Below are 24,215 nucleotides of genomic sequence, written 5' to 3' on the forward strand. Positions count from 1 at the left end.
GAATTGTGCTTGTCTTATTTTGAACATTCAAACATTCAAGACCAAACAACAAAACATTGTGTCTTTTGTGTCTTCAAGTGTATGCAAAACAATTGTACATCAAACAACACACTTTTCTTGGAGTCATTTTGAGTCTAAACACTTGCAAACATTGAGTCCTCATCAACATTGTGTCCTCTTGTCACGAAAAAAATAGTCAAACATTCAGATTCGGTCACAACAAAAACTTCACAAATAGGAAAAATTGCACAAAGTTTGCAGAAGTGCATCTATGTCTGACATAATAGCGTCTGTGTCGTATAACCGTGTCTGTGAAGGGCAGAAACGCGTCTGTGTTCTCAGAATCAACATTGCATTTACAAAATCTCAAACTCGCGTCTATGTTAAACAGAACCACGTTTGTGTCAGAAAATCACGTTTGTGTAGTATACAGGCACGTCTGTGTTCAGAATTGAAAAACTTTTACAGTTCGGCAAACAAACACAATCAGTTTCATACTTATTGAGCTTCCTAGGTTATCTCTTCAGGTTTTCATCTAGCATTCAACCTGTCTTTGGGTCTCACAAAGTCCATCATTGATTTACACCTTACATTACATTCCCATTTGTCTAAACTTGAGTCAAAAGGTCACTTGCTTGTCCTCATCACACTTTGTCAACACACTACATACAACAACATTTTGCTAAGTGGTCCCTCATCAAGGTCTATCACCTTTGGGTCTCATTTGGTCTTACTTAGAGTCAAGGTCAACTTACCTCATCAAGAGAAACTATCCTCTCTTTGGAAGCCACACCTACTCTACTACATACATACTTGGTCTTACACTTTGGACATTGCAAGTACACCTCAGTTTCATTTACATTCCATCCAACTCTTGGTCTTCCATACTCTTTCCATTTTCATCTAGTCTCACACATCTTGGTCAATACCTAGTTCATGGTTGAAACCCGTTCCCAAAAATCTAGGAGAGAAACTAAAGAGGCTCAAGAGTCCGCAAACATGAGTTCCTATGAGTATGAATGATATATTTTTCAATTCTGATCATACTACATTACCTGACATGGATGCCTATAGAAACATTACAAATGTTGAGAACATGGACACTACAAACAACAATGATACACACAATGACAATATGGACAACTTTTCCGTACATTTAGCAGAAGTGGAAGACACCATTATGAATCCTCGTTTTAATCGATTGGTTGAGGAAATAATGAGGAGAGATAGACAATACTTCCTACAAGTGATGGCACAAAGTGGAGCCAAGATCCCTCATGATTTTGACATGTCTCAAATAATGGAACATCGACCTTTGCAACAAATTCACTCCACCATGGATCAAAGGAGGCCTAATAGTGGAGGCAATAGAGGACCACATATGGTGCCTGAATCACCATCATCTTTGTTTCAAAAACCAGAGGTCCCACATACACGTGGTCAAGCATATGATACTCACCTTCGCAGACCATTATGGAAGTCTTATGCAGAATAAGATGCTCAACCACATACCAATGCTAAGGATCAACCACCAAAGCAAGTGGATATTCAAAGGCATGCTCAAAATTTGGACACAAGGAAACCCCGCGTCAAATTTGGGGGCAACACACTAGAACAAACTCATGACATTCCTGTAGAGTATGGTATACATGGACAAAGTAGATATTCCATTCCTCATCATCACTCTATACCAAGTGGTCCATATGCGCAACATCACTATAGACCTCCTCCATATGAACATGTGTATGATCAATACCATCCATATATGCAACATGCTCCTCCTCCACCGGGTGGTTCAGGCATGGGATATGGTCCAAGAAGTCGGTCTCCACCTAAGAACAATTTGGAGCAACAAATCAGGGACTTACAAAAGAAAATGGAGGACATAAATACACCGAAGCCAACTTACACAATGAGAGACATATGTCCCTATCCATTTGACAAGAGCATTCCAATGCCTTTGTTTCCTACACACTTTGTGACGCCTAAGTTTGATAAGTATAGAGGAAAAGGAGATCCTAAGGCACACACAAGACAGTTTTTCACAACTTGCATTGAGGTAGCAGCAGAAGAGACATATTTGATGAGATTATTCCCACAAAGCTTAGGAGATCAAGCTATGGAATGGTTCTCCCAACTTCCACCTGGTATTAAGTCATGGGGTGACTTAGCAGAGGTATTTATCCAACATTTCTCATACAACATAGAGACAGACATATTAGTCACTACTTTGTGCAACACCAAGCAAAAAGATGGAGAGTCTTTTTCATCATTTTTACAAAGATGGAGAAATCTAGCTAGCAGATGCTCTTGTGAAATTCCACAAAAACAAATGGTAGAAATGTTCACCCAAAATGTCAACAAAGACATTGGTTATGACCTAAGAAAAGCTTGTTTGTCCACCTTCAAAGATGTCATTGAAAAAGGCTTAGCGACGGAGAAGGTCCTAATTGAACAAGGAGTCATTAAGATATTCAAAGAAAACAAAGATGACTTTAAAGGAAAAGATAAGCCAAGATTTTGGAATAAAAACAAGAACACAGTCAATGATGGTGTTGTGGATGCCAATACAGTGCGACCTAAAATCTTTTTTTCTGGATCAAGCTCTACAAACAATCAGGTGAATACTCAAACAACTTCCAAATCACGAAGGAAGTACACTCCATTGGGAGAACCACTAGAGTCAGTTTTCAAGAAACTAGTGGCAAACAAAGTAATCACTATTCCAGATTTTCCTCCATATGAGCCAAAGGTTAAACCAAATTGGTGGAATGATGATGAATATTGTGAATTTCATAAGAGAAAGGGTCATAAGACAGGAAATTGCCATCAACTGAAGAACATCATACAAGATCTCATTTATAGAGGTGACATTGAGATTGAAGGACACTCATCCAATCAAGAACATGAAATGTTTAAGGAACCATTCCCAAAACATGACAAGGGAAAAGCTGCAGCCACAGATGATCAAACCAACTATACCAGAGCATCCTACAACTATGATTCAACTATCAATCACATCTCAATGGACAATTATGTCTCTACCATTATCATCAAGGACAAAACTCCTGAGAATTCTACCCAGAGACCCAAGATCAATCTGAAAGGAATTGGATCTTCTTCCGAACCTACCTCTGAATGTCATGTTACAACCCGTCGAGGTAAATTCACTTTGCAAGGCGTTCCAGCTAAAAACACTGCTTCCTCATCGACCAAGCCTGAATACGACCTTGTAGAACAGTTAGGGAAGACACCCAAACTCATCTCCATCCTTGAGCTCTTACGCATATCCCCCGCACATAAAGCCATTCTTGACAAAATCTTGAGAGACACTGTCGTTCCTACTGAATTGAACGTGGACCAGTTTCAAGCCATAGTGGGATACCTTTCCATTCCACACTCTCTTACATTCACAGAAGCCGATGACGCCTCCGTAAGTCAACCGCACAATGCACCATTACACATTGAAGCCTTCATACACAAACATAGAATAAAATGAGTCCTGATAGATGGAGGAGTAGGTTTGAACATTTGCACATTTAGCACTATTGAACAATTGGGATATTCTGATAAAGCTGTGAATTCTACAAACAAAATTACCATCAAAGCATATGATGATGAAGAGCATTCATCCAAAGGCACAGTCACCTTACCTCAAAGTTGGGCCAGTTACAAAGGATGTGGTTTGTCAAGTACTAGATCTTGATCTCACATACAACATATTGTTAGGACGTCCTTGGATTCATAAAATGAGGGCGGTCCCATCTACATATCACCAATGCATCAAGTTTCCTCACAATGGAGTTGAAATAACAGTTAATGGAGATCCTAATCCATTCATATATTGCAATAACTCGAGACCAAAAACTGAAACCATCATTCCCAGTAATCGTGAAGTTGTTCCTTCTTCTGCATACATTGATCCTGAGTCATTAAAACCTTCGACATCAAAACAAGGTGAACTTAAGGGCAAATTCCAAGACAAGGGCATGGGTGAATACACTTTGAATCCGACCATGTACTTACAACAAGTCATGAATTCACCAAAAGAATATGGAAGACCACAGCCTAATAAGCAGGTATCTATCATTATACTCAAATGGGACCCTACTATCTTTCAAAGATGGGGTGAATTGGAAGAGGAAGACTTATACAAAATGCTATACAAAGACCTTGAAAATGATACACAAGATCACATCAGTATACCATGTGAGAAGTATGGTAAAGTGTTCAAGATTCTACAAAAAATTGGGTATGATGGCAAAAGCCCTCTTGGGTTAAGAAAGGAAGGCATCATTGAACCTTTACAACCTGAATTGACATTAAAAAAGGAACGCTCGAAGGTACTTGGTTTCGTGACTTCCAAGGTCCACACTCAAAAGACAGAAGAAGCATTACAAATCAAAGTTGTCGAAATTCAACAAGAAAATTGCTATTCCACATATTCCAATGAATGGGAATGGGGTTCAGACAAATCCTCTAGTGACTATGAGCTCACCGAGACATTCAGATAACCAAGTGAACCAACAGAAGAAGAGGAATTTAATAGGAAATTCAAAGTTGGTCAAGAAACAACCCCAGAGGAACCCATACAATCTTCGCCTCTAGGTCCTAGGTTGAAATCACATAGAATGAGAACACCTGTCCCAGAATGCGCTACTAGTGATGATAATCTAGATTCGTTCATGATCGAGACTGATGAGGAGAGTGCCAACGATGACCTCGATAACTACCTTGACATACCTGAATATAACTGCATCTTCACTCTTAACCCCACTAACTTCGAAGACATCAAAGGCCTTCCCCTTGTTCACCAACAACTTATTGATTAGGACCATGAAGGACCTGCACAGTTTGACACATTCCAAAATGATGAAGCTTTTATTGACTATCTTGGCATACGAGATGATCTTCCCCCTGGGGACCATAAAGCGGGATACACTATAGAACTCAATAGCATGGCATATTTCGGTGAGGGTGTCGGGCCTTCTAGTCGCAAAAATATGAAAATAAAAACAAACCAAGGGTCTTATGGCGAAAACCACACTGTGGCGCTGTCTGACCCCAAAAAAGTAAAAAGAAAGGACGTATCTGAGGGCAAAAACCTCTCTGAGGCACCCGAAGATGGAAGGCTCGACATTGTCCCAACATCATATGAGGAAAAGTCATCCATGTTAGTAGAGAAGACTATCAAAACAAACATTGGCACTGAAGAAGTTCCACACAACATATTCTTGGCTCAATCTTTGACAGACTCAGAAAAGTCAAAATTCATAAGTTTCTTCATGGAACGACAAATCAACTTTGCATGGTCATACGCTGATATGCCTGGATTGGATCCGGATTTGGTAATGCACCATTTGATAGTTAAACTAGTGAAGCAGAAATTAAGAAAGATGCATCCACAAGTGGCATTACTAGCCAAAGCAGAACTTGAGAAATTATTGGATGTCGGATTCATACGCCCAATTGATTATCCTGAATGGATCTCTAACTTAGTGCTTGTTAGTAAACCAAATCATAGCATCAGAATATGTACAAATTTTAGAGACATCAACAAAGCTTGTCCTAAGGATGATTTTCCATTACCAAATATTGACTTGATCGTCGATCTCATAGCAGGTCATGCGATGTTATCTTTGATGGATGGATTCTCTGGTTACAATCAAATAAAAATTGCATCCGAGGATCAGCACAAAACAACATTCACTTGTCCTTGGGGAACTTTCTGTTGGAATCTCGTGCCCTTTGGGCTAAAAAATGCAGGCGCTACATATCAAAGAGCCATGACTACTATCTTTCATGATCTCATGCACGTAACTGTGGAAGATTATGTTGACAACCTTTTGGGTAAATCAATAGACAAAGATACACATTTGGACATACTTTCGGTTGTCTTTGATCGGTTGGAAAAATATAAAGTAAGATTAAACCCCAAGAAATGTGTCTTTGGAGTAACCTCCAGGAAGCTCCTGGGATTCATTGTGTCAAAAAGAGGAATTGAAGCCGATCCAGCAAAAGTCAAGGCCATCCTAGAGATGCAACCACCACGAAACATCAGTCAGCTTTGATCTTTGCAAGGGAGACTCTAGTCCATACGAAGATTCATAGCACAACTTGCAGATAAATGTAATCCCTTTGAACACTTGCTACATAAAAATGTCAAATTCAAATGGGATGATAACTGTCAACAGGCTTTCCAGATACTCAAAGATTATCTTCTGAATCCGCCAGTTTTGATGCCACCAATTCCAGATCAGCCTTTATTACTATACATATCAGCTACTTCAACAGCACTGGGGGCACTCTTAGCACAACAAGTCGTTGAGGGCAAAGAAAAGGCAGTATACTATATCAGTTGCACATTGGTGGGATATGAGCTAAACTACACACCAATTGAGCGTGCATGTCTCGTCGTGGTCTTTGCTTCACAGAAATTACGACATTACATGCTAACTCATAAGACTAAGTTGGTTGCAAGGATCGACCCATTGAAATACCTTCTCAATAAAGCAACGCTTACTGGGTGACTAGCTAAATGGGTAATGATCCTGAGTGAATTTGACATCGAGTATGTGGACAAAAAAGCGATAAAAGGACAAGCTATCGTAAATCAGTTTGCAGATGCCCCCATGATAAATGATGTTCCTCTAATTTCAGAATTTCCAGATGAATCCATTTTAACAGCGTCACATGCAAAACCATGGCAATTATACTTTGACGGCTCATACACACAGCATGGGGCAGGAGCTGGTATCCTCTTCATAACTCATCAAGGGGATTCTATACCAAAATCATATAGATTATCATTTCCCTGCACTAATAACATAGCAGAATATGAGGCATTAACAACGAGATTATAGATTGTAGTTCAGTGGAAGATCCAGGAACTTCGTGTTTTTGGGGACTCTCAACTTGTAATTCGTCAAGCAACTGATGATTACCAAACAAAGGATGAGAAATTAATGCCTTACAAAAGAATGGTGGATGACCTGAAACAACATTTCACAAAGATAGACTTTGAGAAGATACCAAGAGAGCAGAATCGAGCCGCAGATGCCATGGCTACAATTGTTTCACTGATCAATCTACCTCCAAATGAGACCCGCTATGAGTTCTTGGTGGATAACCTTTTGATTCCTTCATATGAAATCACTCCTACTGAGATAATATGTGTTGTCGGTCCTAAGTGCCAGTTATATGGTTCCATTTTCACATACCTTCATGATAATATCCTTCCTCCTGACCTATCCAATAACCAACATCGCACTTTCATTCGCCAATCTTCCCGATATGTCATTTTAGCCGATATCCTATACCGTCGAGGTCTAGATGGCACTCTTCTTAGATGTTTAGAAAGAGATGAAGCTCAGATTGCGTTACATGAAGTACATGAAGGGATATGTGGTCCACATTCAAGTGGTCCTACCTTAGCCAAGAAACTCATCAAGACTGGATATTACTAGCCCAAAATGGAAAAAGACTCATATCAGTTTGTCAAGAAATGTAAGCAGTGTCAACTTCATGGGGACCTCATTCATGCGCCAGTGCAAGAACTTCAACCAATTGCGACTCCTTGGCCCTTCTGTCAATGGGGACTCGATCTCATGGGCAAGATTCACCCTCCATCCTCCAACGGTCATAAATTCATTATTATTGCCACAGAGTATTTCACAAAATGGATCGAAGTCGTGCCTCTCATGCAAGTCACTGGAAAACAAATTGCTACATTCATTCTCAACTATATCATTTATCAATACGGTATTCCTATTTCCATTATCACCGATAAAGGGCATCCCTTCAGAAATCAGGATGTTCGTGAACTTTGTGATCACTTCCATATTTCCCATCGTTTCTCTACACCATATTACCCCCAAGGTAACGGTCAAGCTGAGGCATCTAATAAATCAATCCTTAAAATCTAAAAAAAGACAGTCGATGACGCTGGCCGTAATTGGCATATCCAGCTTAATCCCGCACTTTGGGCTTACCGCACAAGTGTCTGCACACCTACAGGAGCTACACCCTATTCACTTGTCTACGGCGCTGAAGCTATCTTGCCTATTGAGGTCGAGCTACCCTCTTTACGAGTCTCTTTGCAAAACATTATCAATGATTAAGACTATAGGGTCTCTTGCTTACAAGAACTTGAACTATTGGATGATCGAAGACAAACTGCTTTTAATCATCTCAAGGCTTATCAACAACGAATGAGTCGCAACTACAATCACAAAGTCAAGCCTCGCACATTTGTGGTAGTTGATTTGGTTCTCAGAGAAGACCCCAAAAATCAGCAAGATAGGGAGAAGAAGGGCAAGTTCGAACCAAACTGACTTGGTCCTTACATCATTATAGCAACATATGGATCTGGGGCATATCAGCTCTCAACCACAGAGGGTGAACATTTAGAGGATCCTATCAATGACATGCACCTTTGTAGGTTTTATACATAGCTCTTCGGAGTATCCTAATTCAAAAATACAAAAAAATCATAAAACATAAAAAATCGTTACTTGGTGAAAACCTGGCAAACAGGCGCCTTGTGACACAAAAAAAATAATTTAAAAACAGAAAAAACATTTCGTTCAACGGTGAAAACCACTTTGGTGGCGCCCTGGGCAAGTACCATGGTGAAAATCGGGTCACCGACGCCATGTGTAGAGACATTGCTCCTCCCTCCTTTAGGATTCCATTTCATCCCTTCACTTTGCACACACTCACAACCTATTCATCCACAATAAACATACACATTCCCATCATGGCTTGTCATTGATCTACCCAAGATTGGTTAGCCATTCATAATACCCCCCCTTTTTTTTCACCTCTTTCCATTCATAATAAATCAACTCCTATCTGTGGCTAAGGTTATCCTAAGTCTAATGATGGGCGTGGAACCGAGATCATCACATGTTTCGAGGAGTACAGTTTCTTCCACTTTTCTTCAGTCTATCTGCGCACAATCCGCAATAAAGCAACATTTGCATCACCGATCTGCAATAAAGTATCAGTTTCATGGATTCAATCAATTTTAGATGAGACATAGCAGCAACAATGGGCTTCAACAAGTCAATCTTTCAACAGACTCAGACAACATTATGGTTCAGTGCTATCTATCCTTTTGTGAAATTAAACATTGTGACCACAATCAAATAAGACTTATACAAGTGACAAGAGACACTAAACTTGAGGACTACAGTGGATGTCGGTGTCGAGTCTTGGTTTTCTTTTGATTTTATCTTTCTAGTGACATGTCTTTTAGCTTTTCCAGGATGTCTCTGACTAGAGATTTAATCTCCAGGATGTCTTTGACTAGAAAGGCGAGGATGGGGTATCGTCACCTATTTTTCTTTTGCTGTCTGTGGATTGTCTCTTAGTAATGCTATGACTTGTCCAAGGATATGAGGACACTGAGAGTCTAGTATGAACTGGGGCTTTCCTTGTTTGTGACTATCTTATCTCCATGCAAACGGGTATAATGACTTTTTGGGTCGAACATATGCCTCGATTGTCATAACCTATTTTGCCATAATAAAGCTCAATGATGATAACGCACAAGAAGCTCTTTCACTTTCATATCTTCTATCTTTCATCCCCCTTTCTTGATTGACTTCCATCATCCTTCTTAAGTCCGTGTAGCCTGCTATCACATGACTAAGTATAATGACACGCCAAAAATATTTGCATTTCATGCAGTTGCACCTACATTACCACATATTAGCATTTCACACATACATATAGATATCACAATTGCATCACATCCTGCACACAACACATGTTAGCACATTTTATATTCTCATTATGTAAATAATCATTTACATTATCATATTCATCCGCATTTCATACATTCACATTTGCATTGGCATAACATATAAAACATAAAAGAACAAAAATATTGCATTTCCTCATATACATATTTGCATCCATATCATAATCCATCACATAGAAACATACATCATGAAACATCTCATCACATAGGTACACATGCATATAGCTGCCGCAAAGATGAATCATCTCATATATATATAAAGTGTCATGATACAATGATGTCAAAATCATATGGCTACAATCACCTGAAGATGTCTACATCATAATACAAAATGGTACAACACACTGATACATAGGGAGCCCTCTACGGCTATGATGAACTCCCTCCCTCGAAGCCGCTTGGCTTCGACGGAGTCTGAGCCCTAGAAGGACCCGCCCTAGGATCATCCCTCTTGTCCCCTCTATCTGGTGGTGGCGGAGGACCCATAACCCCACCGCTGGACGCCTATCTCCTCTGGCTCCCTCCCGTAGCTGTCGCTATCCGTGATGGTTTACGAAAGCTCCTCGCCCGCTGCTCTAGTAGCACTGACTCATAATATAGGTCTCGCCAGTAACCTATCTCCTCCCCTGCCCGTAGAACATAGGCATATCCAGCCCCTGTATCCTCTGTCGCCTGCCTCCTAGCCCTCAGCGCTGTCTCAGCCTTAGTATAGCGCTGGATAACCTGATCCCGCTCATGCTCTGTCTCCCTCAGTCGCCTCCTGAGCCTAGCTGTCTCCCTCTCCAAGTCCTGAATCTCATCTGCCTGTCCCTAACAAATCTCCCACAGCTCAAGCAGCTCATCCTCCTCCTCCTCGACCCCCTGTGCCTCTGCCCGTGGCTCTGCCTGTGGCTCCCCCTATACTAGTGCCTGTACCTGTACCTGCCTCTGCCCCTGTCCCTGCACCTGTCTAGGACCCTGTGTTGCTGGCACCTGTAGTGGCAATCCACCATGACCTCTCACCACCCGAGCCTGTCTCTCCTCCCCACCCTCTCTCCGTGGAACCACCCTCCTCTCTCCAATAGCACCCCGCATCCTCCATCGGCCTCTACCTCCACCATCTCCATCATCATCTCCATCCCCCCACCATCTCCATCTACGGCCTCCCCTGGGTCTGTCAGTCGTGGAAAGGGATGCTCAGCCCAATATGTCGTATACTCTGCATCCATGCCTGCATCCTCAATATCCAGCCACATATCCCACGGCAAGGGAACCATCTCCACTAGCTGCAACATAGCCCGATCATATGACAACAATGGCCCAAAGTGTGCCTGATCCTTGACTGTCTGAGCATACATCCCGGAACCCCGTGGCATCTGCTGAATCCTGCCAAACTGTCTACCCACTCTGTCTACCAGCTGCCTCTCCAATACATAGGGCGTCCGCCCAATCAGATATCGGCTCCGAAAGGTGTATGGTAACTCTACTACGTCCTCCTCCCACTGCTCGCACCCAAGGTACGACCTCCATATCATAGTGTCGATCTCATCCAAGACTTGACGGCAGTACTCCAACCTGCTAATCCGTGGCTATGAGGTGATCATATCATACAAATGTGCAAAACTGCGTCCATGACCCCTGCCTCTGAAATGTATTGGCCATGTCACCGGCAGATGCTCATAGGCCCATACCTATAGCAGTGTAACTCCGCAGCCTAATCCCATGGATCTATGATAAACAAACTGATGCAGCTCGTAATACAAGTGTGCCAGCACACACGGTCCCTAGACATATCTGGTGTGCCACGTAACCAGTGTCTCCAAGGTGCTCCCCCAGCCCACAACCAATCCTCGTGTTGCCCTCTCTGGATACAGGAACCCACTAATCACTCCTCCTAGCACTGCTAGGAGTGCCAATCCTGTTTGTGTCATGGTATCCCATGCCACATGTCCAGCTCTCATCTCTAGTCCAAGATCCTGAAACACTCGTCTCAGGGCATCCCTATCTCCCTCTCGATCATAAGGAATCAACTCCCATTGATCGATATCCTCAAAATCCTATATACATCCTCCAAGGTGACTGTCATCTCACCCATCGACAAATGGAAAGTGCAAGTCTCTGAGTGCCACCTCTTAGCTAATGCAGTCAACAAACCCATGTTCGCTCGAAACTCAGGCACATACAAAATGTGGCGTAAGCCCATAACATCAATAGCAGCTCTCTCATCAACTGTCAGCTCAGCTCGCAATCTCTGAGTCGATGGGAATCTCTCCCGTGACTCCAGCATAGGCAAGTACTCCTGCAAAATGCAAATCAATCATGTCAGTTATAGTGACACTCACTGTTCATCACAAAGTGTTGCTTCTATCCTAGTGACACTCATTGTTCATCACAAAGTGTTGCTTCTATCCTAGTGTCACTCACTGTTCATCACAAAGTGTTGCTTCTATCCTAGTGACACTCACTGTTCATCACAAAGTGTTGCTTCTATCCTAGTGGTACTCCCTGTTCATCACAAAGTGTTGCTCACATTTGCACTCACTGTTCATCACAAACTGTTGCTCATATTAGTACTCACTGTTCATCACAAAGTACTCTGTCTTGGTACTCATTGTTCATCACAAAGTGCCTCGACCTATCCTGCATATTTCCTAGAGGACCTGCTAGAGTGAATCCTCTTAGCAGCTTATTCAATCGACATTGTATGTTCATCACAAAACTGCCGATTTGACCTTGAAGACATAAACGCGCTTTCATTTCATAAACGCGCTTACATATTGCACAAACGCGTCTTCTCTACATAGACGCGCTTGCAAGACACAGACGTGTCTATGCTCTGCATAGACGCGCCTGAAAGACACAAACGTGCCTGCCTAGGACAAACGCGCCTGCACAACGCAGACGCAATCGCATCCTACATAGACGCCTTTGTCGGCACAGACGCGCCTGGCACAAACGCAGACGCGCCTAGCCAACCTAGATGCGCCTGGCACCTACGCAGACGCACCTCCACGTTTTTGACAATTTTTTGACATTATCCTAAAGCGCATTTATTACACTACTTGACATGCATTAATGACAGTATTTATTTCTACAAAGTACAAGGAGGTTTTGCGGTACTTACCAGCTCTCCTGCATTTGCTGGCCTCTAATATCAGTGAATGCGATCGAATCTGTGAACCAATGCCATCGTTGCTGACTGTTGCTGCTCTATCTTGCTCTGCACCCTGATTTCTTGGATGTGTGGATGACAATGAGGATGTTTTCCTCTCGTGGTCTATTTTATAGACTACCCTAGCCCCAACCCTCGTCTCCCGAGTCAATCTTCATTATCTCGTGACTCTGTCACTCTATCCTATCTGGTCAATCCATTCTCGCCATTCTTTCTTATCGAGAGATTGTCTGCAACCTTTTTAGACATTTTCATCCAATCTCTCGAGGGGGCATATCATTCCCCTCTTGGGGCAACTTTGTATCAGTTCATCTTATCTTCTTTGAAACAACGCAACAAGCCGCATTGTCTCAAAGAGGGGCAAAATGTAGACACCTAAAATTGTCATGTCTAATTAAATAAATATATATTTTATTTAATTATCTAAGCCTAATTCATCTATTAATTAAATAAATCTTTATTTATTTAATTAATTCATTTATCCTCTTCTAAGCCTTTTCTCATTTAAATAAATATATTTATTTATTTAAATTATCCTTTTCCTAAATTAAATAAATATTTTATTTATTTAATTGATCCTACTTCCTCTATTAATTAAATAAATCTTTATTTATTTAATTAATTCATTAGCCTTTGATTTATTTAATTAATTCATTAGCCTTTTCCACATATGACACATGCCATTCATCTCTTAATTCATACACTACCTACCCTCTTATTATTTTATTATTTCTTCTACCTACCCTCTAATCATAGCCGACCTCTTTTTACACCTCTCAATCTTATCCCTCCATTTCTTATGGTGTCTTCTATATAAGGAGATGCTTCCTTCATTATCAAACCCTAATTGGCTAATCAATTTATGCACTTGACTACACTACGCCTTTCATATGAGATCCTACTTGCAACCACATTTCCGTTCTTTGTTGAGCTCTTGTGCACACATAAAATTTGAGAGCACATATATCAAGCAAGATCAATGGAGATAGGAAGAATGGAGATCCAAGCCCTATTGGACATGTGATGGTATAATCTTTGTGATTTCATTTGATTTGCATTGTCCTAGGTAATCTTCATATGTTATGGTGGATATTTGTTGTTGTTAGGCTAGGGTTTTGTGGTTGAATTCATTTAGTCTTTCAACATTGTTGTATCCATTTTCACCATATATAGAGGTCAACTTTTTTTTTAGTAAGTTGAAAGCTCGATCACATTCTTTTATCTAATCAAATTTTATTCCCTTCCTTTGAAGTGTAGTTATAGGAGCTGCAATCTTAGAGAACCCTTCTACAAATTTTCTATAATATCCAACTAACCCCATAAAGCTATGGACCTCAGAAACATTTTGAGGATATGGCCATTCTATGAGTGCCTTGATCTTTTCTAGATCCACAAAAATTCCATCTTTAGAAAAGATATGTCCTAGGTAATGGATCTTCCTTTTGAAAAAGGTACACTTGGACAATTTACCATAGAGCTTATGTTCCCTTAATCGTTGCAAAACTAGCCTCAAGTGCTTCTCATGATCCTCTATGGATTTTGATTAATTGAGGATATCATCTATGAAGATTAGGACAAAATCATCTAGACAATCCCAGAAAAAATTGTTCATAAGGTTCATGAAAGTTGTTTGTGCATTTGTCAATCCAAAAGGCAACACTACGAGCTCATAATGTCCATAGCAAGTTCAAAAGGAAGTTTTGTGTATATCTTCATCCTTTATTCTAAGTTGGTGATATCCTGATATAAGATCAATCTTTGAGAACACTGTTGCATCTTTCATCTGGTCAAACAACTCAACAATTCTAGGGAGTGGGTATCTATTCTTAATGGTGACTTTGTTCAACATTCTATAATCAATGCATAAGTGAAGTGTGCCATCTTTTTTCTTGACAAAGATTACCAATACTCCCCATGGCGATACACTTGGTTTGATTAGGCCCTTATCCATTAACTCTTGTAATTGTACATTTAACTCATATAATTTAGTGGTTGTCATTCTATAAGGTGCCTTGGATTGAGGTTCAGTTCCTGGATGCAGTTCAATAGTAAAGTCAAATTACCTCTTGGGAGGCAATCCTGACAATTATTCGGGAAAGACATCTTCATGCTCTTGGAGGATAGGATGTGCATTAACCCCATTTTTATCATCCTCCAAGTCCTTGATGTTCACTCTTTAGGCCCTCTTAATTTGTGTAATCACATAAATCTGTCCACTTAATTAAATGAATATTTAATATTTATTTGATTATTTAACCATCAATTAATAATTAATTAAATTAATATTTAATTAATTCGTCTTAACCCTCTTCTCCTATTAATTAAATAAATTATTCAATTTATTTGATTTAATTCACTTAACCAAATTCAAACCATTAATTAAATAAATAAATCATATTTATTTAATTAAATATTCTCTCACATTTAAATAAATTAATATTTATTTAAATCCCCCAAAATCCCACCTCTCACATTTAAATAAATTAACATTTATTTAAATCACCTTTATCCTCTACCCACTTGCATTTTCCTACAAATGCAAGTTGCACAATTATTTTAAATAAATAATTTATTTAAATCACCTTTATCCTCCACCCACTTGTATTTTCCTACAAAAGCAAGTTGCACAACTATTTTAAATAAATTATTTATTTAAAATCCTATTTATCCTCACCCACTTGAAACCTTTAATGGTTTCCCTTAAAGTCTTCAAACTTGATGGCTTCCTTCTATAGTCTTCTTAAGCCTTTAATGGTTTCCCTTAAAGTCTTCAAACTTAATGGCTTCATTCTAGAGTCTTCTCAAACCTTTAATGGTTTCCTTTAAAGTCTTCAAAACTTAATGGCTTTAAAGTCTTCAAACTTGATGGCTTCCTTCTATAGTCTTCTTAAGCCTTTAATGGTTTCCCTTAAAGTCTTCAAAACTTAATGGCTTTAAAGTCTTCAAACTTGATGGCTTCCTTCTATAGTCTTCTTAAGCCTTTAATGGTTTCTCTTAAAGTCTTCTTAAGACTTTAATTGCTTCCCTTTAAGTCTTCAAGCCTTTAATGGTTTCCCTCAAAGTCTTCAAGCATTTTAATGCTTTATCTTCCTTTTTCTCATTTAAATAAATTAATATTTATTTGAATATTTAGCCAAATGCAAATTACACCATTTAATTGAAATAAATGATTTTATTTTAATTGAAAATACCAAAATTCCTCCCACTTGCATTTTCCTACAAAATCCACTTACATGCCTAAACCCCTTCTAGATTCTTCTAAACCTTTCCTAATTAACCTAATCCATCCCCTAAATATTGTCACATTCCTAAGCAAATTGGAGTCACTTCTCAAAGACTCCAAAGTCTTTGAAAAGCAATTAATGCTTTGTGTGTTCAACAAATTAACTTCTAAAGTCTTCCAAACCACTTATGGCTCTTACATGACCATTAATGGTTAATTCCACTTGCACCCATGGTTAAGGACTTTGACCCCTAACTTAACCCTCATGTAACCCATGTGTCTCTTCAAAGCATTTATTTCTTTGACTAGGGTAACCATCATGTCCCCTCAAGCATTTAATGCTCCTTATCTCTCCTCTCAAGCCTCCTCATGGTGACACTTGTCAACATGGGATTGGGTTGAAAGTCTCACATGGATTGAATATATTTTAATCCTAACCCTTGTTAAGATTGCTCAATCTTAACCCTTCATTTCCCCATTTCTTCTATAAATAGAACCCTTCTCCTCAAGCAAAGGAGGAAGCATTAGAGTATTGTTGTTATACTGGCATTAGCATAGAGCTTTCTCATAGCATCACTATCTACACTTGCATAGCATTTGCTTATCATATTCAACTATCTTGAATCTCCATATGGCATCCACGGCTAGTGCTAAAAACTGAGAGCTACACTCATTTGGGACTTGGAGAGGAGAGGAACAAGGGAGGAGCAACTATGATCATCTTGATTAGCTATTTTATTCTATGTTTATATGCTTTCTATTTCATGCTTAATATCTCTCTTGATATGCCTGTTTAGGATAATCTTTTGTTGCTAACACTAACGTTTGTTTCTTGTGCTCTTGTGTGTGTTGCCATCAAACAGATTTTCTAATCCTTTTTGCAGAGCATCAATTTGCATTATAGAAATTTGCCTAAGTTGTAACAACTTCTTAACTCCTTGTATCTCCACTTGGTTGCCTACATCATTAAGGCATGTTACAAGTTTGCCTTCACAATTCACTATGGACTTATGCTCAATCAACCAATTGATTACTAACATTACATCATAATTTCCTAAGGGAACTACATAGAGATTCACTTTAGTTAGAAAGTTGGGAAGTTGTAATTCACTGCATGCCAAACATCGATCTACCCTCCACTCTACATGGTTTCCATATTGAACATTCCAAGGTTTAGACATATAACCAGGATTAATATTCAACTTAGATATAATTTTAGGATCCACAAAACATTCAATAGCACTTGTGTCTATAAGAATGGAAACTACATGACCAAAAAGTTTACCATTAAATTGAATAGGTGAAGCTTGAAAGTTTGCTCGACGGTTGTCAATTGTGGCATGAATCTAATGTTGTGATTGCCTCTTCCCTCCTATCTCAGTTTTGTGTTGATCGCATTGATTAGCATAATTATTTCCTCCACGTACAAAGCATCCATCTCTAGGTCCTTGCTTAAACTCCGACTTATCCTTATCATTGTTGTTCTAGTTGTTGTACTTGTTGCTATAGTTATTATTTCCTTGGTTATTATTCCTCTTGAAATTTTGTCCCTTATCCCCAGTGTTGTTCTTCTTCATGCTTCTGATATGTTGAGTTCCACCCTTCTGATTGTTGTTTTGAAACTTCCTCTTTTTAAATTTTGAGTTTTTGTTCCTATCTTCATATATCTATTTCAATTTTTGTTCTTGCATTGTAGCCTTCTCAAGTGTTGTTGCCATGGTTTCAGGACTATGCATTTCAACCTTTGCTCCTATTTGTGATTTCGATCCCAATATGAACTTGTGGACCTTGAAATTCTCATCCATTTGATATTGTAGCACATACTTCAATAGGTGAGATAACTTATCTCAATATTGAATTACCATCATGTCTCCTTGAGTCAATTTCTATAATTTATTTATCTTACTGTTAAAGAAGTGTTGTGGGAGCCACCTTCTTTGGAAAAGTTGGAGAAAAATATCTCATGTGAGATCTCCAAGTTGGAAATTGTTCTGATCTCTTTTCTTATCCCACCAATTAGTCGCTTCTTCTGAAAGTTGGTAGGCAACCCATATAGCTTTAGTCTCATCAGATAGATTCTTAAGTACAATGTATTTCTCCATCTCAATGATCCATTCCTCTGCTCCATCACCTATGGTCTTTCCATCAAATTTTGGTAGAGTAACTTTCTTGAGATCCTTTCCTAGTTCTTCTGATATCTTCCCTTTGTTGGATTCCTCTACCACCCTAAGTTGCCTTACTGCTTCTATCCTAGGTACTTCATTAGTAGGTTGTGCATTGGCAACTTTCTCATTCCCAGAATTCCTATTAAGAACCCTCTGCATTTATTTTTCCATATTGTTCATTCGGGTTTCTTGATGGTTAAGCAACTAAAAAATCTAATCCAACCTCTCATTAGGATTATTTCTAGATCCACCCTTGTTCCTTGTTTGCACCATGTTGTCCTATTAGTTACCCTGAAAGTTAAGAAAATTGAGTCTCAACGTAGAGGACACAAGGCCCTAGAGTTCAAACCTAGCTTTGATACCAAAATGTAAGGCCTCGCTAGTCCTAACCTTAGAAAAACCCACATAAAGGAATCCTAAGTAAATTTCCATTTACATAAATGCAAGATTTTGGTTATCTATTATGCATTTAAACATACGAATACCAATTGCCATTAATATGAGTGCATTCATAGAAAATAATGATATAAAGTAAGATCCATAAGTTATGAATAAGGAATGACAACTTAGATAAATATGAATGAGTTAAAATGAATATAACCGCATGTTAAGGTATATGAAAAACTATAAAATACAACAAGCATCTAATCCGAGCATCGCACTTTCAAAGAAACTCATAAAAGAGAAACACTTATGTGACGGGTTATGCGTATAATTAATGTAAACAAAGAAAACTTGAAATATGTATGAAATGAAAGAACACTAAGCATGAAAACACACATTCCATAATAATACACAAGTAGGACACATGTTAGTGGTTAGTAGTTTCCTTATTTTTTGTTAGTTACATCTTCTTGGCAACTTCCTATTGCATTTTTGACAGTAGGTCTCATAGACCTTTTACATAGCTTGCACAACTTGATCATACATAGCTTACATAGCTTGATTATGAGACCACATTGGTCTATTACAAGAAAACATTAATCATACAAACTACATAAGATTTTACAAAAATATACAAAAGTCTTTGTCTACGGATGTAGTGTCTTCCTCGCCATCAGACTCACCTTATTTTGTGATCTAGAAGATGAACAAATAGCCCAAGTGTTATATGCCCAACCGATTGAAGCTTTCACTTCCCGGTGCTCATGACAAGCTCACATGCCTCATGACGAAGTGTCCTAGCAAGTCGACATCAACTTTTGAGAATTGGACCTATGCGTACATGTAGCATCTAACAACCTAACCGGTTGAACTTATCTACATGTAATATGGGAGGGAGAAATAAATAACCTGGCCAAGTTTTAACCCTTTTTGGGGTAGGTGTAAACACCCTTCCCTGTTTGACCCATAATCAAGTACCCTGTCCATAATACATCCCTCATAGACAAAGATAAAAATTACCCCTTGATGTGGAGCCTTGTGTCAACTTCTTTATCTCACTCAAATGACTTGGCACAAATACACTTCAATCAACCAATACTAGGTTCCTCAACCCTTCACACCTTGCATTCACAAACCTTCACCAAATCACTCAAATGGGGTTTCCAACTTCAACGGCCTAACCAAACATGACTCAGGGGTTCAAAAAACCTATGACACCCTAACACAAGATTCCACATACCCAAGTTGACCGGTTCAATCACCAATACACCAAAACAACACTTAACCAGTTTATTCCTACCAGCCCTTCAAACCGATATTTGCACATTAACTAAAAAATTTCCCAAACCACTTGGAAAAAAACACACAATTTCAAATACCCAATTTCAAGTTTCACAACATACTTAAATTTCAGATATGGTTGTTTTGGACCAATACCCAGTTTCAATACCTCACCCTACTACGATTAGACAAAATTAGCCCACTTTTCCAAAGGAACACCCTTAGGATCACAACTCCAGACCTTCACACCCCAAAAGAGTCTTAGGAAATGTTTATGAACAAAATATTTTCAGGGTTCTAGGTGGTTCCATGCCCATTTACCTATTCAAATACAAAACTCTCACTTTTAGGAACCCAAACCTAAGGCTTTCCCAATCTCTCACTTCCGATCACTTCTAGACCCAAACAAAGGATCCAACACCATTAAAATGACTTTTTTAGACTTAATCCATCATAAAATGCTGCCCTCACTCAATGAAAACTATCAGACTAATACATGACATCGGTTATGCTCTTTGTCAACTTGTGACTCATCACCCCTAAGGTATCCTCCTTATGCATTTATGTTCTCTCTTGAATTCTCAAAGTTAGAAAAACTTATGTTACAATGTATAAGACCCATTCCACAAGACACAATTATTACATAAAGCAGAGTGGGTCAAATTTAGAAAATGACTCTCAAAACCCCTCTTAAACTGTCAACTACAACAGTTTATAGAGCAATCAAAAATAAATTGATCAAATTTGAATAAAACTATATGCCACCTATTGGAAAAGGAATTTAATTCAATGGAGATTCATTAAAAATCAAAAGATAATCTCATTCAATGCCTCTTGGTACGGAAAACCATCCAAACTCAGACTGGTAGCGTTAGAATTCACAGGAAAATTTTAGAACTTCAATGTTGTTATTGCCTTTTGCCGTCAAACTACAAATCTTCCACACTTTCTTCGAGGGAATGGGACATATTTATACCCTAACAACCTATTAAACTGACTCAACCACCTTTTAAACTCTATTTGACTGTTAGAGACATAAAACTACCATTTTACAAAGAAAAGTTGCTCATAACAATATTTGTCAAAAATGACAACTTTCAACATTTTGCTAAACCATGACCTTAAACATATTTAAATAGGTACAAATAGATATGAAAGGACCGTTGGAACCAACTCTTACATTATTACATCAATTTGACCCATTTTGACTCATTTGCACAATATTGGCCAAATCAGGTCCTTCCTAGAACCATCGAGACAACTTGATTACATGAATGGTCAAATGACCTTATTACAATGCTATTGGTCTTATTAGACCTTATTTGAAACCATATAAAACTCAAAATGTTCATATTTGACCCCATACAGGTCATTGGAATCAAGAGGTACACTTGCTTCACTTGGTGCTCCTGCACCACCCCTCCCGAGTATATATATTTTTCTTTATATTTACAATTAATGTTTTATATTATGTTTGCTACTTCTCTTTCACTTACACCCATTTATGAACTTTAGATTTCATTCAATTGAAAACACATCTTATTTATATAGATTCGATTGAATGATTACTTAACTTAGATATAGACACTAATACTACTCCTTAGAAATAAGGTAATAGTGAAATTTTATAATCATCATATACATATAACCCAACCAATTAGTTTTTTGGTAGAAAACTAGTCCTATTGACCAAATAAATCAAGACCATTCATTTATTATTTAATATATATATGACTTCACGATCTTACCCAATTATAAAAAATTATTTAAGCCAAGAATATAAAATAAATAACCACAGTCTTATGTACTTATACTTAAGAATTAATTAGAAATCTAATTAGATTTATTGATGGAGACAAGAACATATCCCTCTAGAATGTGAAATTTATAATCACAACCTACATATTTAAATATAAATATATTCATATTAAACCAATTGATTATTGTTAGTCGTATTGATAATTAAAGGCTAAAACTACCAAAATGGTGACAGGAAAAATCGACCTAGGCAAGCATGAGAGGGTCGATAACCTATCCTTCCTGAAAGTAGGTCTTGTGTAAACCTATCATTAAAAATCCAAAGAATGGAATCAACTAAGAAAATATGTCAACATATAATGATTGGAAACCCACTGTTAGTGCAAATCGATCCATAAAAAAGACTTCAAAAAGAAGAGATTTAGAACTAAATTTCCTTGCTAGAAAATTGACTTAGCCTATAGATTGATATAATAAGCTATGAATCAATAATTAACAAATTAAACCATGTTAATTTTGCAAATTAAGGAGAAGGTATGGTTATAATAGACCGATTCAACCAAATTGCAATTAGAAATGAAGAAAGGTTGGGGTATTAGACTTGTATAGGGGTGACTGAGTCCTTTCTATCAACATTCAATTTTGGCTTTCCCAAAATCAACTCCTCTGGAAACACACATAAACCATCAAGTAATGACAGAATCGACTAGCAATCATATCATCCCATCAAAGCAAAATGACTATGGGAAATAAGTGAATAAGAAACAAAAATGATCTAAATTACCTTGCAGTCAAGCCAAGACGATGAAGGGAGTCTGAAATAGAGAGGAGAGGAAAGGAGAATGGGTGGCTTTATACTTACAAAAATGTGCTCCTTTGTTGGCCGTCCAAACTACAAAACAAAGAAAGGGTAGGTGTGGCTTGTTGTTGCAGATCGACTTCCCAAAACTCTAGTCTCCCTCAGAAAAAAAAAACCTTACAAACTTGGTGAGGAGAATATTGGAGACAAGGGAGGGAGATGGCGTGGCCCTGGCTGGTTGTTTGACCTCCAATCACAATCATTTTGATAGTGAGAAAGAATATAAGAAAGGTGATACCGATCAAGTTGATGGGAAAACAGAGAAAAGATGTGCCCAGTCGATATTCCTTTGAGTTTATATAACTTGTATAGGCATAGGTTTGATCCACGATTCATGGATCTTAATTGAATCAAAAGAAGAGTGGTAGGAGAGTTAGAAGTGAAGCAGATTGATTAGATTAGCCCATTAAGAAAATTGATCAAGAGTGGGACTGGATTGATTAGCTAGTCAGGAAGATAAAATTGAAAGATGTCAGTAAGTTACTGAGAGTTGATAGGAAGAAACAATTAGTTCAACTCTACTCCCAAAAACTCACATGTTTTTATTTTAAATCTTAATTTTAAGTCATAAATTAATATTTTAAATTCATTGCTTGAAATCTCTTATTTAATCTTTAAATTTAATTTTTTATGTTTTAATTATTTTTTAATGTTATTTATTATCGATTTAATTATTTAATTAATTTGTTTAATAATTACGTGTGCGTGTGTGTGAATGCACATGCCGTGTTCCCTAGGTTACTGCCGATGAGCTAGGAGACTCCTCAGTTATTTGTCTGCCTTCAACGTTCGACCCTGCATCCACCTTGCACTCAACAAAAATCATCAAATCATCATGATATTAAAATTTACAACATAATTAAAATAATATCGTTAATAGTATCATCACATAAAATATTGTTTTTCAATAACATCAAAGCATCGCAATTTAATGTCAAACATAAATAATGTTTCTGGACACATCAAACATTATTATAATATAAATGTCAAATTTGAATAATACCATCAAGCATCAATAATATGAATATCTAACTTATCAACCTAGTCTAAAACTTGTTCATCTAAATCAGGTCGTGACACTTATTCTGGTATTTCTTCATCTACTTCTACTCCATCTGTAATTAGATTGTTAGATGTCCTCAATGTAATCATGTTGTGAGTTTTTCTGCATAGAACAAGCATTCCTATTTTCTTTCTATGGGGTTGTTTGTAGCCTCCATTATTTCTTTCATTTGTATTGCAATTGTCACTATAATATCCTTCATGATAGTGATTTCCTCCATTCTAGACTGGAGGTTGGTAATTTAGACAATTTTCGGTTAAGTGGGTATCCCATTTTTATATAGATAGAACAATATGTTGAATTGGATTTAAAAGTTTTTTCTTCCACATGTAGCACAATAGTTCTTTGTCCTTGTGCTTTAGGAAAGTCATTCCAGACATCCCCTTCCTGGGAACAATATGTACACCAAATTTCCTTTTGTTTGTTGTTCTCCCTGGTTATGATTTTATTATGAATAGTTAAATTTTGAATTTGCTGTTGGAGGTCCTTGAGAGCTTCTTTTGTTTCATCGTTTTCTAGCTTCCCCAAGCGTTGGGCTTCTATGTGGTAGTTTATGCTTATCAAG

The sequence above is a fragment of the Cryptomeria japonica genome, chromosome 1, assembly GCF_030272615.1.
Source record: "Cryptomeria japonica chromosome 1, Sugi_1.0, whole genome shotgun sequence".
Taxonomy (NCBI): domain Eukaryota; kingdom Viridiplantae; phylum Streptophyta; class Pinopsida; order Cupressales; family Cupressaceae; genus Cryptomeria; species Cryptomeria japonica.